Here is a 17,028-nt window from a genome sequence, read left to right as displayed (position 1 = left end):
GGAGGAGGTGGTTGAGGAGGAGGAGGCGGAGGACTCCAAAACAAAACACCCTCTCTGGTGCTGAGCGTTGACCACCGCTCCTAATTCTAGTTCTGTTTGTAATCCCACAGGACCATGGCACCGTAGCCCTGTAAGGTAGCAGCTGGCGGCTCCTAGCAACTTGATGACGCTCTGTGATGCATTGCTTGTGGCCTGGTTGCCTGGGTAGCGATTGTTAGCTATGATGCAAATAGCTTGTCATCAACCGGGGGTGTGGCTGCTCCTCCCTATAAATGGAGAGGAGGAGGAGGAGGAGGTAGTGGAGGAGGTGGTGGTGGTGGAGGAGGAGGAGGAGGAGGACGTGGTGGAGGAGGAGGAGGAGGTGGAGGAGGTGGAGGAGGAGGTGGAGGAGGAGGAGGAGGTGGAGGAGGAGGAGGAGGTGGAGGAGGAGGAGGAGGTGGAGGAGGAGGAGGAGGTGGAGGAGGAGGAGGAGGTGGAGGAGGAGGAGGAGGTGGAGGAGGAGGAGGAGGTGGAGGAGGAGGAGGTGGAGGAGGAGGAGGTGGAGGAGGAGGAGGTGGAGGAGGAGGAGGTGGAGGAGGAGGAGGTGGAGGAGGAGGAGGAGGTGGAGGAGGAGGAGGAGGTGGAGGAGGAGGAGGTGGAGGAGGAGGAGGTGGAGGAGGAGGAGGTGGAGGAGGAGGAGGAGGAGGAGGAGGAAGTGGTGGAGGAGGAGGTGGAGGAGGAGGAGGTGGAGGAGGAGGAGGTGGAGGAGGAGGAGGAGGAGGTGGAGGAGGAGGAGGAGGAGGTGGAGGAGGAGGAGGAGGAGGTGGAGGAGGAGGAGGAGGAGGTGGTGGAGGAGGAGGAGGAGGTGGTGGAAGAGGAGGAGGAGGAGGTGGTGGAGGAGGAGGAGGAGGAGGCCAAAAAATAAAAAAGAGAAAAATCCTAGAAAATGAGGAGGAGGAGAATGTGTTGGAGGAAGTGATGGTGGAGGAGGAGGCCCCAAATAAAATATATGAAAATATTTTAATTTGAAAAATGGATGGATTTGGACCCCAAAGCGAGCTCCTTTCTCTCGGAAGCATCACGTCCTCCTGTCTTTCTTGTATTTGGCTATGACTTTAGGAATCCCTGCAATCCCTGCAGCTGTGTCCCCTGCCAGCTTCTTGTGTGCCCCAAGCATCCTCGCTTGCAGGGCAGTAGAAGATGCAGAAAAGGCCTTGCCTTAGTGGAAGCACTGCCCTGCAGGAGCTCCAACATCCCTCTCAGCAGCACGCTGTAGCCCCCAAATGCCCCCGAAAGGGCACATTTCAGCTACTGGGAAGGAAATGAGCTCGCTCAAGGTGAGCTACCCGCTCAAGGCCCAGGTGTCTGTGAGGCGGTGTTGGCAAGGAGTCCTGTTGTGTGAGTCCGTTCTTTGTGGGTGCTCCGTCCCCACAAGGCTTGCTTTTCAAGGCCCAGGAGAGTCTTGTGGGCACTGGCCTGGGGTCCCAGGCTGAGCCAGCTGCTGGCTGGCAATCAGGGAGGCTTGCTCGGTGTCTTGGCTTGGGTTTGCGTGGCCACGCTGTGGGAGCGGGGGGCTGCAGGGGTGTCCTCTGTGAGGAGAATGCAGCAGCTGCCCCATGGGAGCTCAGGGCCGCTGCCAGGAGGCTCCTTCCAGGAGGGACCCACCCGCTGCTGCCCAGAACGCAGAGCAAAAGGATGATGTTTGCGCCTGGGGGAGAGCCCATCTAAGAAAGGGAACAAAAGCTGCTGCCCAGCAGCGTCTGGCTCAGGGAGGAGTGAGAAAGCTCTGTGCAGCCCCCAAGGTCCGTGCAGCAGGAGGCAGGAGGTGCTCCAGGCTCCCAGCAGCAGTTCCCCTGCGGCCTGTGCAGGGAGAGGCCCCTGGTGGAGCAGGCTGTCCCCCTGCAGCCCATGGGTCCCCCGTGGAGCAGATCTCCACGCTGCAGCCCCCCTGTGGCTGGAGGAGCCCCCGGTGGAGCAGGTGGCTGTGGCCTGGAGGAGGCCCCGGCCTGTGGAGAGCCCCCGCAGGAGCAGGCCCCGGGCTGGACTGGAACAGGCTGTGCTGAGCCTGCTTTGCCCGTGACGCTCCTTGTGGAGTGATCTCCCTGTCCTTCTGGCAGCCCTTGAGCCCTTGCCAGCCTCTTTTCTCCCCTTGGCGTTGGAGGAGGGGCAGGGAGAGAGCGCTTGTGCTGGAGCTCAGCTGCCCAGCTGAGGAAAACCACCACGGCTCTGTCTTGCCGCTGCTGCAGCACGCTGGTAGCAGCCAGCACCGTCTGTTCTTCGAGCCTCAGCAAGCCCACAGCATCTTCCCAGAAGGGATCCCTTTCCTTCACGCCTCCAGAGGCTGAGGGCTTGTGCCCTGTTTTCAAGCGCTTTCTCAGTGCCCCCTTCCCCAGAGAAGGATCCCAGCTGCTTGGCTTCCCTGCCCTCTGCTGCCAGGCTCCCGCAGCTGCTATCCCAGCAGCGCAGCAGCCAGCTGACAATGTGCTCGCCTGGAGGACAGCTGCAATCTTGTCCCATGGCTCGCAGCTCGCCCAGGGATGGGGATCACCTGCTTCCTGCTGCTTTTCTATCTAATCTCCTTTCCAACAGCCTCCTGTGCCCTGGGATGGCCCTACCTTGGGGTAGGCTGCCTCGCCTTCCTCTTGCTCCTTCCCCTCCTTGGGAGGACTTTCTGCCCTTCCGAAACAAGATGACTTCTGCATGCATTCCTTCCCCTTGTGTGTATTGGTGCCTGAGACAGCAGCGGGGTCGTCCCCAGAGCCAGCTGTAGGGCCTGTGCCAGGCTTGGAGGTGCTGCAGGGAACATGCCAGGGGCTGGAGGGGCTGCAGGGAACATGCCAGGGGCTCGAGGGGCCGCAGGGTGTGTGACAAGGCTTTGAGGGGCCTCAGGTCCTGCCGCAGTGGTTGAAGTCGATGCAGGGAACATCAGAGTTGTTGGAGGGGCTGCAGGTAAAATGCCAGGGCTTGCAGCAGCTGCAGGCTGCGTCACAGCTTTGCATCAGGTCAAGACGCATTTTCCTAGAACCATACATTTCCTCCTGAAGGGGCTGAAGAGCATGGAATGGTCTTCAAAATGCACAGAGCAGACCCCAGCAAATGTAGAGCTGCTGCTAGCAAGTAGGTAACTTTATTGTTCCTGTTGTTAATTTTGTTTCACAACAACAGATGCAAATATGTATCTTGAATGAGGGCAAAGGTGACCTTGGATCTGAAGCACACAGGCGTTCGCTAGTGTCCCCCCATCCGGAGTGAATCCAGAATGACTCGGAAGGAAAAATAAAGTCCAAACCAGTGCGTTGTGATGAAGAGAGTTTAATAGGGTAGAAAAGGAATAAAAACCAACAAAATAATAAATAATGATACTTACAGTTTATAAGATATTAATATATAAAAATATTTAATACTATTAAATACTTATAATTTTATAATAATAAAACAATGCCATACTGTACAACACAGTCAATAAAGTGGATTTAATTAAATAAATAAGAAAACCAATAAATTAAATGAAAATTTAAAAATTTAAATTTAATACAAATAAAACCCATTTTTCCCATTCCAATGAATTGCTATCCCCATCATCACTTCCCATCCCACTGATCATTTGCTATCCCAAAGACCTCCCAGTTCTTATCCCCTTGGCATGCCAGTGCAAGAAGAAGTGCTCTGCAGGCAGAGGCCTTGCTGAGTGACCACCTAAGGAGAGGAATTTAATCCAGAAGGCAGGAAAGAAGAGCAATGCCCCGAAAGAAGAAGCAAGTCTTGTCTCTCAGCCCTTTGGTGTCCCAAGCAGCAGTTGCCATGGCCAAGCTTTCCCAGCCCAGCTGCTGCCAGCATCTCCCCAGCTTGCCATTGCCACCTTCCTGGGTGAGGCGCGCGCGCATTTGCCATTGGCGCTGTTGCCCATCCCTGAGAGTGGCAAGCAGTGCGTAGGTCCAGCACGAGAGAGGGGAGAGGGCAAGCGAGAGGGGCAAGGGCTGAGGAGCGTGGCTGAAGCTGGAGCAGGTGCCTGCAGAGGTCTCTGTGCCTGCCTGGGTGCTGCGGGGGCCGTCGAGGAGAAGCCCGAGGTCGGTCACGGGTAGCTGGAGCCTGGCACTGTCGGCGGGGCGCTGGGCATGCTGCTGGGGCTGCTGGAGGTGGGCTGCGGCTGCACACAGGCCAGCTGGCACGCTGGCCCCAGCGCCTTGGCCCTGGCCCCCAGCGGCTGCAAAGTCTCGCTGGGGGTCTTTGTCCCCGGCTGCTGGCGCTGCAGCGTCCTGGCCCCGCTGGCCTGGGGACAGAGCCTGTCCTGGGGCCGCACGGCACGGGGCTCCCCACTCGGAGTCTCCGGCAGCAGCCGCGCTCTGCGGGGAGGTGGCGCCGCTGCTCCTTGCCCCCCTGCAGCCCCTGGGCTTCGCACTCTCTTGCTGGGTGCCGTGGTGCTGTTGATCGCCAGCTGCTGCGCGCTGCTGCCTGCTTCCCTGCTGCTGCCAGCCACCGTGCTGCTGCCACCCGTCTTCCCCTGGCACGGTCTCTTGCGGCCTTGGCCAGCCTGGCCCAGCAGCGTCTTCCTCTCCTTGCCGGGGGGGTTCTCCGTCGTCGGCCTCCTGTGCTGGCAGCTCTGCGCTGTCCCGGGGGTGCTGCTGGGCGCAGGGCGCTTGGCCCCCCGCTTGGTGCCGGTGGACGCAGGGGCAGGCGGGGGACTCTTGAGGGGACCCAGGGGGCGTTTGGGCAGGGGTCTCCTATGGTCAGTGCGGCCCTTGGGGTTGGGGCGTTTCTTGGGGGAACTCAGGGGGGATTTGGGCTGGGGTCTACGAAGGGCACTGCGGCCCTTGGGGTTGGGGCGTTTCTTGGGGGAACTCGGGGGGGATTTGGGCTGGGGTCTACTAAGGGCACTGCGGCCCTTGGGGTTGGGGCGTTTCTTGGGAGAACTCGGGGGGGATTTGGGCTGGGGTCTACTAAGGGCACTGGGGACCTTGGGGTTGGGGCGGGTCTTGAGGGAACGCTGGGGGGGTTGGGGCTGGGGTCTACTAAGGGCACTGAGGAGCTGGGTGTCAGGGAGGCTCCTGGGGGGACTCAGGGGTGGACTGGGTAGGGGGCTCCTAAGCGCACTGGGCAGGGGACTGGCTGCAGGGCTGAGCGGGGGGCTCACTGCTGGCACGACGGGGGACTGCAGCGACAGCCCACCCTCAAGCTTCTCGGGGCGCAGCCCAGGGGTTGAGGGGACCTCACCGAGGGCTCCTGTGGCTTCCAGTCCCTGCGTGCTCGGCTCCTCGATGTCCTCGCAGAGGTCGGGCAGCTGCGAGAGGAAGCGGCTGAGGGCAGGACTGCTGGGCAAATCGGGGAAGGCGTCCTGGGGCTCCACGGCATCGAGCCAGCTGAGCAGCTCCTCCATGCCGGGGATGGGGATGTCCAGGTCGGCCAGGAGCTCGTCCTGCATGTGCTGCAGCTGCTGGCTGTCCCCTGCCAGCTCTGGAAAGGCCTCGGCAAAGGCATCAGGGCCCAGCTCGGGCAGCTGCGGGGGCTCCTCAGGCACCTGCGGGGCTGTCGCCGCTGAGGACGAAGCAAGAAAATCCCCCAAGACGGGCGATGTCAGCTTTCCCATGGCCCCTGGGTGTGGGGCGCCCAGCGGCCGGCTGTGCCAGCCCCAAACTCACCGTCAGGCGTCGCCGTCTGGGTGCTGGCGATCCTTGGAGCCTGGGCAGGCTTGGGGGCAGTGGGGCCGGGCAGCGGGGGCCCCTGGTCCTCGCTGAGCCCCACGGCGTGCAAGCAGGGCTCCGGCAGCTGTCCCCAGCTGCTGCTCAGGGTGCGGGGCGTGGGGAGCGCCTGCCCCCGCAGCGGAGGCCCCGGGACGAGGGGTGGCGGGGGGTTGCGCTGGGCGGGGGCCTGCAACAGGCAGGTGCCTGCGGGGTGCAGGAGCTCCCCATGGAGCACGGCCCTGGGCCCCAGCCCCAGCGCATGGTGGGGTACCAGTGTCCCCGTCACCATGGGCTGTCCCCACTGATGGACAAAGGGGGCACAGGGAGGAGCGGTGTGGGGGAGCTGCCCCCCGGCGGGGAGCTGCACCAGCTGCAGCTGGTGCCCCATGGTTGGGAGCTGCACCAGCTGCAGGTTTTGCTCCACAGCGGGGAGCTGCACCAGCTGCAGGTTTTGCCCCACAGCGGGGAGCTGCACCAGCTGCAGCTGGTGCCCCCCGGCGGGGAGCTGCCCCACAGCAGGGAGCTGCCCCCCGGCGGGGAGCTGCCCAAGCTGCAGGTGGTGCCCCTGGGCTGGGAGGTGCCCCCCAGGTGGCAGCTGCACCCCGGCGGGGAGCTGCAGCACCTGCCCCTGGACCCCCGGCACCACGTGCCAGACGGTGGCCTGGGGCAGCGCGGAGGGGAGGGTGGGTACCTGCGGGGGCTGCAAGGGCAGCGCCGTCGCTCCGGGGAGGGAGGGCAGCAGCCAGGCAGCCACCATTGGCGGCATGGCTGGGACGACGAAGGGGGAGTTTTGCGTCTGTGCAAGCCGCGGAAGCCGTCTGGGGAAACCCTCTGTGGGAAAAAGGGCGCTGGGCTGGGCTCTGGGGCGCTGGGCTCGCCAGCAGGGCCGCAGCCCCGGGAGGAGCGGGAGCCGGCTGCTGGACCTGCCATGGTGGCTGGAGAGTGGGGCGGTTGCTTGGGGAACCCGGGCAACGGGGGTTCCGTCCCAACGGCTCACCAGCCCCTCGCCGACATCTTGGGGAGGACTGCAGGCTTTGGACCCAAGCAGGCTGCCCAGCGCAAGACTTGGCCATGTTCATTAGAACATTACTAGCCTCTAAGCCTCATGGCATCACCTTCCATCTTGACTGCTAAACCTCCTTGCTCCCTACTATCTTCTTTGCCAAGATACAGCTGTCCGTCCACATTTACTTTTCCTACTTGGCTGGACTGAATTTAAGAAGGGAGCTTGCAACTCTTCCTCTTGTTTGCCACTTCATCATCAAACCAAATGAAAACCATTTGCCTTTAACCTCTTTATTTCAGGCCTTCTTTCCTAGTGGCCATTCAAAACTGGGAAAAAAATAGTCTACCAAGTGGGGTTTTTTTTTGATTTGATAATAAATCTGCAGACTGTTAAGTCATCAAGCACTTCAAGACTGTTTGAAATAATCTCGAGATTAATATAAAAGGAATTCCTCACACACGCTGCGGCCGCTTACCTTTAGTATAGTCGTTGGATGCGATGGAGCAGTATTTCTTGCTTTCGCCTGCACTGGAAGTCTTCCCTTCCTTGTAAGGTTGTTTACTGCTCTCACTTCTGCATTACTGACATGAAGAGCCATCTGGAGGATGGGATTCTTCCTTCTTCTCCCGCGTTATCTTCTGGAAACGAGGATCTAAGTGTTCCAAGGAGCCTTTTGCTTTCCTGGTGTTTCTCCTTTTTCTTCTTTTTCTTCTCCTTTTTCTTCTTTTTCTTACGCTTGCGATTGGCATTGTCAAAGCGGAGCGCACAGAAACACAAATCATGAAGTCTGAAAGAAACATGCAAGTTAAAAAGGGAAAAAAAGATGTGGCACTTGTTGCCTATATGAAACCTGATTTATTTTACCACAGGTGATGATTTGCAGCATGTCAGCTATTTTGTGGTGCTTTGTGCACACGCAACTTACTTTAGATGCAGCAAACTTAAGCTGTCAGATTGAAGGACCATAGGTCCTGGTTTGTACACAGATCATTAACAACGGCTAGCTCTGGAATACGTGCAAGCAGAAAAAATCTTTTAACCTAATCTGGAATGGTGTACGGATGTGATTCGAACTATGTGGTCCAAAGCTAGTGCTCTGACACAATTCAGCAAGAGCTTTCCTGTCTTCACTGATCAACCTAACAACATGATCCCCAGCCAGCTGGTGCTATCTAAAGAACTTAGAAACTACCAGAAAAAAAAAAAAAAAAAAAAAAAAAAAAGGAAGACATGAGAAGCACCCAGAAAAGAATTAGGATAAAAAATGCGGAGTATGCCAGAATCCTTGCTTACTTGGAATCCTTCTCTCCATGTTTATCCTTAGACTTCTTTTTCTTCCAGAACTTGTGATATTTTTGCATTTTTTTCACCACCTAAAAGCTCCTTTTCTATCTTTCTGTCTTTCCTTTCTATTTCACTTTCACTACCTTCTGCACGGGTATATTTTCTTTTTCTGTTTCCTTCTGTTTCATTTTTCTGGCGACAGTTCTCCAAATGAGCTGACACAGGTGGAAGCGCATGTCTTTCACGAGAATGTCTTCCGGAATGTTGCTGAGGTACCGAGCAACGATGCAAGTCTGCTCGGGGTGTGCTAAAGCGACGTACATCTTCCTCTCTCAAGAGGGAACCGTGAGGCCATCTGCTTTTGTAATGATAATGTTTATGTGACCTGCTGTAGTAAGTTGCAGTCAATCTGTCAAAGGCTGAATCGCCGTGAGAGAACTTTCTCTCTCTACTGTCTCCTGTCGCATGAGGTGAATAGTAATCACTGTAATAGCCACATCTTTCCCATCTCCGTGCTTCGTCTCGATAGTATCTTTCTCTGCTCCAACTTCTTTCCCCTTTGGATCGGTAGTACCTATTGCTACCTTGTTCTGATCTTCCTCCGCTGCCAGATCTGTACTTTGAATATTTGACTGCTCTTCTGCCATTCTCAGGGCTGTTTCTTTCACGAGGGAAAGATCTGTACCTGCTTCCCTCCCAGTACTCCTGCTTGTGACTCTTTTGCTCAACAAATTCCACGCTCTGAGAACACCTCCTCTTGCTGGAAGGACCTGCTTTTTGACTCTCCTTCTCTTCACTAGGAGCATGTTCCCTCTTGCTTCGGTAATGCTCTTTCTCAGTGGTTTTAGTCTTGTCCTTTGTATCTTGGCGTCTATCTGCAATAGCTAAGGAAGAAAGATTGTTAGAGCTACATTCAGTGTCAGACTTGAGAGAGGAAGTTTGCCGCAATTTCTCACCAGGCTCACAAGACTCTTTGCCGGACAAAACATTTTCTTTTGAAATGAGGTCACGTTCTTTTGATCTTCTTGCTTTCTCCTTGTCTCCACAGTCATCACATTGGTACTGGGCGAGGTATTCATCATTCCCAGGAGATTTCGGAGGTTCCGCAACACTGCATAAAATAAAAACCCATTTCTCACTTCTGCTGAAGGACGTGAATATTAAGAGTAAAACCTTCCAAAGGCAAACAAACAAACAAAAACCTCCGGACTAAAGGAACCCTCGCAATGATATGCCATTTAGAAACCTCTCCTGTGATTAGGACACCGTCTTCAGCTCCCAGAGAAAGTGCTTTTTCCCCTCTTGCTTCTGAAGCCATTGCACTAAAAAAGCAAACGCATCTGTCTCCTTCCACCTGCTGCTCTGAGAAAAAAGGCATAGGGGCGAGCGGGGAACAGCCAGTGTTTCTCCAGACAGTGGAGAAAAATGGAAAAACATTCTATAAAGGAACACAAGTTCTCCTTGAGGCACCAACCTGCATCAGAGTGATATGCTCAGTGCTGATCATTAGTTCTGTTCGTGACACTGGACACACAGTATGGAATTGTACTAATTTAAATCCTTCCATTAAATACTATTAGTAGACAGATAAAACTGTAACGAACTTCCATAAAGTCTTGTCTTAATCAGACTGTGCTCATTTTACCTCATTTCCTCTGACAAGCTGTTCAGCTGGCTGGCTCTGAAGGACTCCGTGATGACTTCTCGATTGACTGAAGGCATAGCTCCAGGCATCTGCAATTAAAACGCACAAGTCAGCAGACAAAAAAATACTATTTGTAGTAGTACTGAGGACTAGTCTTGTCAGAATGTCTCCATTAAATGGTAAGCAAGACCGCTGTGAGTTGTATGCATTATCTACACTTCAAAGATAACCCCAACTCACCCCCCAAAATCTACTTTAGGAAACTTAGGAATTTTTATCTCAGCTGAGCTTAAGTTGACAAGTTCTAATGTAAGCTCAGGTCTGCAAATTCTAAGGAGATAATACCACAAAGTCTTACGATCACATGTGTGCTGTGTTTTCTCAGTATTTCACCTGAATTAGGAACACAATAAACACTCCCGAATACATCGTAGGTGAGAAATTCTCGATGGAGCAAATCTATGTTTCAAGCGATCCATTTGTTTTAGAAAAGAACATCTCAGAAGGTTTAACAGGTTCAACTCGGCAAGTGGAATCATCAAGTTTCAGTCCGTTTTCTTTAGATTCAGTAACTAACCTAATAGCACCATTTAGTGAATCTGTTTTTGGCAGCTCATGCTGGGATCTTCCTTTGTCAGCATTCTGACAGGAAGAATTGGAATGCTGCAATGTACGGACTACCTTTCCAACCAAAATTCCATTAGAGGACATTGCATTGCATTTCAAATTCCTTTGAAATAAGCCCTTTGACTCCTCCTCAGATTTTCCTGAAGATTCTGCACCATAAGGGACTGTGTTATCAGAGCTGAGTTTAGGATTTTCATTCACTGTTGGCTCCACAAAAATTTCATCAGAAACTTTTTTGTTTGTTTGCATTTGCTTCATTTGCATTACCGAATTTGTAATTGTGGATGAAGGAACAGCCTGGTAGAGATCTTCATCCTCCACAGCACTGCTAAGACAGTCAGGCTGTGACACAGTCTGACGAGCAGGCAATTTATTGTGAATACTGATGGTGATCTTCTGTTTTCTTGACGTATCAGTCATTGAAGGCCTGGTAATTGCCTGGTTTTGAACACAGGCCATTGGTGGTGCTGAAGATGGCCTTTTTAGGGTGACACCAGTGGTCTTTGTGTCCTCTTTTATGGATCCATTTCCATTTAAACGGCTTGAATTCTGTATTTAAAAAGAAGAAATTGCAAGATGGATTAACGCAAACACTGCATGTAACATTTTGAAACACAAAACTCTCCTACTGAGTGTTTCTACAAATGGTCTTAACACCTAAAAAGAAAAACACACTGCCCTTTAAGGATAAATGCAAGTCCAATAAGCGTATTCAATTCCTGCTTTTGGTTTACTGCAGATTGGTATCAAATTAACATCATCTTTGAAAACCAGCCAAGCAACTTAACATTACCTGCTGCTATTCCCAAATATATTTATTTTCCCCTTTAAACATACCCTGAAAAGCCTGAAGTAATCGTTCTGGTGCTCAGGAATAAGACATTTAGTTTTCCCTGTCTTAGCTAAAGTGACGAGGATAGGAAAAACAAGTCCTCTTTTAAATGATTTGAGGATTAGTACACTCTGCTTAAATAGTCAAAGAGCGTAGCTCTCTGTGCTTTAGAAAGCTGTCTTGGAGGTATAAAGTAATGGAGTCGCATGGCTGCACAATTTAGCAGTAACCACTGTTTGAATGACTCTGGCTGTAGCATGAGGGCTGTGAAGAAAGCTGCAGTGTGGGAAGGAAAACAAAACTAAGATGCCGAAAACCAAACAAAAAACCCCACACCAAACCCCAAACCCACTAGCAGTTTGGTGCCGTTATCTGCCCTCCCGCTTCCCTGAATTACCTTAATCATATGAGGAAGAAGTCGTGGTCCCAGAAATCCAGCCTGCTTACTATTAGCCCCCTGCTGACCAGGAGGGAATGAACAGGGATAAGATGGTGCTGGCAAGTAAAACGCACGTTCTCCAAGTGTCAAATCATAGCGCCTTCAGAAAAGAGCAGTGATCGTAGTTTAGTTTTTCTTTCAGCCTACTCTTGGATTAAATCCCATCCTATCATTTTAGAGGAACAGCTCATACGATATGGAAGCCTTCTCCACAGAAGGCTTCGCCAAGACTACAGACTGAAAAGTAGAGAACAGTCTTCCTACTAAGACTATCACTTGCAGAGCAATAATTCATTCTTACACCACAGATGACCTTCATTTCTCTCCTTCTCTAAAGTAGCCAGCTACAGATAACACATAGATAGCAATTTACACAAGTGCTGCAGTTTAAGGCCAAGCAACAAAAGACAATAAACGACACAGAGAATTTCAGGTTAGACAGAACTGAATTAGACAAATAATAATCTTCTCCCGGGATAGCAAGAAAAACACTTGCAAAACAGAAAAATATCAATAACAGGAAAGTAAATCTCTTCTGAACACATTTTAAGATTTGTTATTACCTGATATAAAAAAGTATGTAAGCTTGCTGACCAAGAACTCTTTTAATGTCAGTACGCACTACTTTAGCATCATTCATCTGATACCAAAGTCCATTACCAGCCTGCAAATAAAGACAACGATTTCTTTAGGTGAATTGCACGTTTTCCAATTGAAATCACGGGTAGGAACAAAATACACACATGTCAAATAAAAATATAATGAAATCTTTTTCCCTAGAAACAGTAGCTGCTAGTCATGCTTTAATTGGTTTGCCAGCACAACCTTTACCCTGTTAGAAATGCTGTTGACTTCTACCTTTACATAGCATATATAGTGTCCTGAGTGACAGCTGACACCGTGATGTACCAGCACCGCGTATAAGGCATAGAGCAGTGGTTCTCCCATTGACTGCGACATGTAGGCTCTCAGGTCCAAATACTCCGGATATTTCACCTCCTAAAGAGACATCAAGAAGATAGAAAAATTATCCCAGAGTACTTCGTGGACTAGCCAGAGAAAAACACTTCCAAAAAACACAGACTAGAATTGATTTCTAGAATATATTTCTCGAATATATTTCTTGATTCACTACAAATAAGTCTTCCCATAAACAACGGTTAAGACTAGAAGTTGCAGAGAACTGTTTCCTGATGAATCAGCCTTCTCAGAGGAAAGCATATGCTTCTTGTCAAGCGGGAACTTTATTGATATTAAGAGAAAGAATAAGCCATAGTCGTTAGTCTACAATTATTGTCTGAAAATATTAACAACTTTCAGCTTTGGGGGATGTCCCATTACACAATGATATAGTTGCATTACAGTGGTAAATATACCTTGTTGATCTTTCCACCTGTGAAATCTGCAAATCTTTTCAGTGATATTGTGAGAACCTTGGAAGAACGGTGTATGGTAAATCTCTTGGATGCAGGAACCACCTTTTTACACCTTAAAAACAAGCAGAGATAAGTGTTTGAAGGCATCTTCTTTTTTCGCCCCCAAAACAAACTCCTTTTAATGTCTCACGCATGCCTATGCTATTTGAATGATATTTACTTGCATAATAGGTTGGTCTTTTTTCTTTTCATAAACCCATGCACTGCGTGTCAGGTTTGTTAATACACAGAAGAAGGTCAATTTTCCCAACAACTCAGAGCATAGCGGGAACAGGAATCTCTCACAAAAGGGTATGACCAGGTTGGATGGCAAGGTACCATTTCTTGGTCTACAAAAGTGGCTATTTGAACTCCAATCCTGGATACATTCTTTCAGCTTTCAAGGGAAATACAAATACTGAAAGCGGAACGAGAGAGCCTTGGTCCCCAGGGCTAGAAATTGCAAATAATCTCCAACATAGGTCGACTATCAACATCAAAAATACAACAGAAACACATGGTCATTCTACAGGAGGGAGACATTTAACAGTAGGAAGTCTTCATGTACTGAGCTTGTCTGGAAAGACACTGAACCCATCTGCCATCCTTTGAAACAAAATAGTTCAGTTTGACACATTGCCCGCTCCAAGGTAGGACCTACGGTGTAAGCAGTGAAAATTAGCCACTAGCCCAGAGAACAACGGAAACTGGGCAGTTTACATCAAGAAAAGTACTGTCGAGAGCTAATAAAGAGAAAGAACAAAAGTAGCTCTTTTTGAATTCTGATGGCAAAATACAAGCCAGAGAATTGCAAACCCATAGGGAATGCCTATGAACAAGACTTCCCCCCTCCAAAGAAACAAAAATCCAAGTCTTTTATAAACTTCCACAAAACTTGTAAGTAGATCCAAAGTTTAGAGGTAGTCCAACAGAGTCATGCAACATAGAAAACTGACATCTAGGATTAAGACCTAAGTCGTCAAAATCTTACTCGCTACATTTATAGCAATTCTCTCCATCCAGCTCTTCAGGTTTCACAAAGAGTTCCAGAGCTCTGCTAACAGACGAAACCGCCTAGAGCAGCGAGAAAGAAGAGCGCAAAGTCACCGTAATTCAAAATTCCAGACACATACTAGTAGTTTATAAGAGAATCTTACTAACATACTCAAGCGATCTACTAGGAGCACTGTGAAGAAGGAGGCAGAAAGAGCATGCTCAGCATTGACCTCACCTGGAAGGCATTTGACTTTGGAACAAATACTTTCCCAGTTGCCTACACAGCATCTACAGTGTGCTTTGTCATCAATACTGGGGACAAATTCATCAGTCTAACAATTAGATGTATATTGAGGTAGAACAACAAAGAAGTATGACAGCATTATAATTTTTGCAGAAAGAGAATTCTTTCCCCTTAAACCCAATACAAATGTGGAGACTATTTACATGGGTTCCACGGAAGGAGAAAGTCCAATCCACTTCCTTAGCACCACCAAGCTCTTATGTTTTAACATTATATGTGGTTTGGTTTTTTAAGTTAAACAAGTTTAATTTAGAAAGTTATGCATGTACTTAAACATCATGAATTATCTTTAGAAAACATCTTACCTTTATATCCAAAGTGATATCAAGAAATGCCTCATACGTATCCGAAACTGCTTTGCAATTCAAGCACTTCACTGGAAACAAAATATAAATGCTTAACATTATGTGAAGGAGACTAACTGTCCAAATTCAAGTTGTTGACAGATACTACTTTAGACAAACTACAGACTGCTTTACTACCGACAAAAGACACAGATCAGTTCTAAGGACAGGAATATTTTTTCAAGTACCTCTCGATCTTAGAAATCCTCCAAATATTTGATGAATGATGGTGGTAGCTTGAGAAGATCTGTCCAATCTGGAAATAAATTATAATCAGACCTCAGAAGATTTAAGGCACAGAGTTAACTCTTCAAAGAGTTTGATGAAAACCAAGGATGATGTAGACTTGCGTTGCTGATAGTAAATAAGGCACTAAAAGGTGCTAGAGATCATTTCTGAGAGTAAATAAAGGACTAGAAGGTGCTAGAGAATGTATGAAAGTGAACTTGTTTATGCTTACTCGGTGCTTCCGTTCAAGCACGCTTCCTGCATAGCATCAACAGTATAGCGCAAGAACTCGTGTGCGTCTTCTTGACTGCCAAAACGGAAATGTTGTCCTATTCCTAAATAAGAAGATGATAGTATTGACCTCATTTAAAAATGAAATCATTCTTGTATTTCTAAAATCTCTCTTCATTGGAGTGTTAAAACCACTTAGACACATCAAATAATTATTTGAAGATTACAAGCTATCGAAAAGAAACACATCTGAAGCCACTTACGACTGAGATTACTGATAACATGCGTAGGCTCGATGGCATCAACAGTGCAACGCAGGGCCTGGTTAATGTGAGTCTCCATCGTGCACATCATGCAAAAATCTTGTTCACGACCTGAAGAGTGAAAGAGCAAAGCATCCCAGTCCAGCGAAATATCCAGAACTACAAACATCTAAGTACAATTTAAACTATAGATACAATATCCACTCTCCTTGCTACATTCTATTCTCCCAAGATGCCAATGTCCCAACAGTCTTGTAACATTTCATTTCACACAACTTGACAGAAGAAAAATATCCACTAAGCCTGTATTCAAATGCATTTTGTGATGAGAAATCTAAAAGACTACTGCAAAGTCGCAGTTGTAAAGGCTGACAGGAATGTGAACTCCACAGGCTGCAAAATGTATTACTCTCTAAAATTACTACCAAATGCATTACTGTCCAATGCACTTCATTATTCCCATGAAGCAATAAATGATCCTTTAATAAACAAACAAACAAACAAACAAACAAACAAATAACTAAATAAATAAAACATGGTGCATTAATTGCACTCCATATGCTATTCGGAGCCCACTGCTAATACAGTGCTCAAAGCCAGCTGCTACAGGTAAAATCAGGCAAATAAGCTTATCTCACAGAATCACTGCTGTTCTTTCACCTTCAGAGCTATCCAACAGATTCAAAATACTGTTAGAAAGTACTCACATGACTGGCTGTGCTCAAGAGAAAGCATGTAATTGGCAAGTGGGGGTGTGTAGGTCAAACACTGTAGAGTAGCATTAAGAAAACATGTGTTGCCAAGATTGTACAGGCCAACTCCAACACTTTGTGTTTCTTGCCAATCCATACAAATCTTCTCAGGTGGAAAAAGAATGCTCTGTGGCGGAGCAATTCCATCATTAACGACTGCAAGAAAGTTAAATTTAAAAAGAGATCTTGTTTGTTTGTTTCGAAGAAAGGTATTTAAAAAAGTACTATTCTGCAGGAGCACCTAGAGGAGCTAGCTACAATCCAAACAAGAAAAACCTATTGCAGACAGCTTTAATACCAACAAATTCAAATTGGCTGGTCAACACAATGTTTTGGGGAAAAAAAAAAAAAAAAAAAAAAAAAACTTTAGTCAACCATTTTAATTTTTCTAAGGCAAGGCTAACTGCCATTCTGTTTGTAGCACCTAATGCCAAGTTCCTCTCCATCTATAATCTTTAACCTGATTAACTCAACTACTCTTTTTTTCCTTATTATAACTTAAACCACAAACTTAGACTTGAAATTATACGGTAAAAACGTAAAAACTAGGAACTAGGAATGACGGTACCCCTACAGATACCAGATTTTTTCCTGAGCAATGTTATCCTTCAAAAAACCTGTGAAAAATGGAAGCTGTGAAGAGCAACAATCAAACACTTTTCTCTGCAAAACAGAAAAGACATGGAGGAATCTGTGCATTACAAAAAGCTCCCCATATTTCTCTGTTGACTGTAAATATATCAAAATTAATTTCTGTAACATCAGTCACTTCAGTTGCCTTAGGGGATTCGCTTTTGAAGTCTTTCTTCACAGTAGTCCCCTTCTCTAGCAGTGCAACAAGTAAGAACTGCATTTTCTACTTTTGCTTTGAAGACAATGGAGGCAGGATAGAACGCACACTTACTTAGATCTCTTGGGGCAAAAGCCTTAGATTTTTCAGATGATCTACAGTAAATAGCACCTCCACGTCCTTGGGCCACAGAGACTTGGCTTGAATCTTCTGCA

The sequence above is a fragment of the Aythya marila genome, assembly GCF_965140915.1.
Source record: "Aythya marila genome assembly, contig: HAP1_HAP1_SCAFFOLD_170, whole genome shotgun sequence".
Classification (NCBI taxonomy): Eukaryota; Metazoa; Chordata; class Aves; order Anseriformes; family Anatidae; genus Aythya; species Aythya marila.
The sequence above is the reverse complement of the archived record's forward strand: the minus strand, read 5'-3'. Positions refer to the sequence as shown.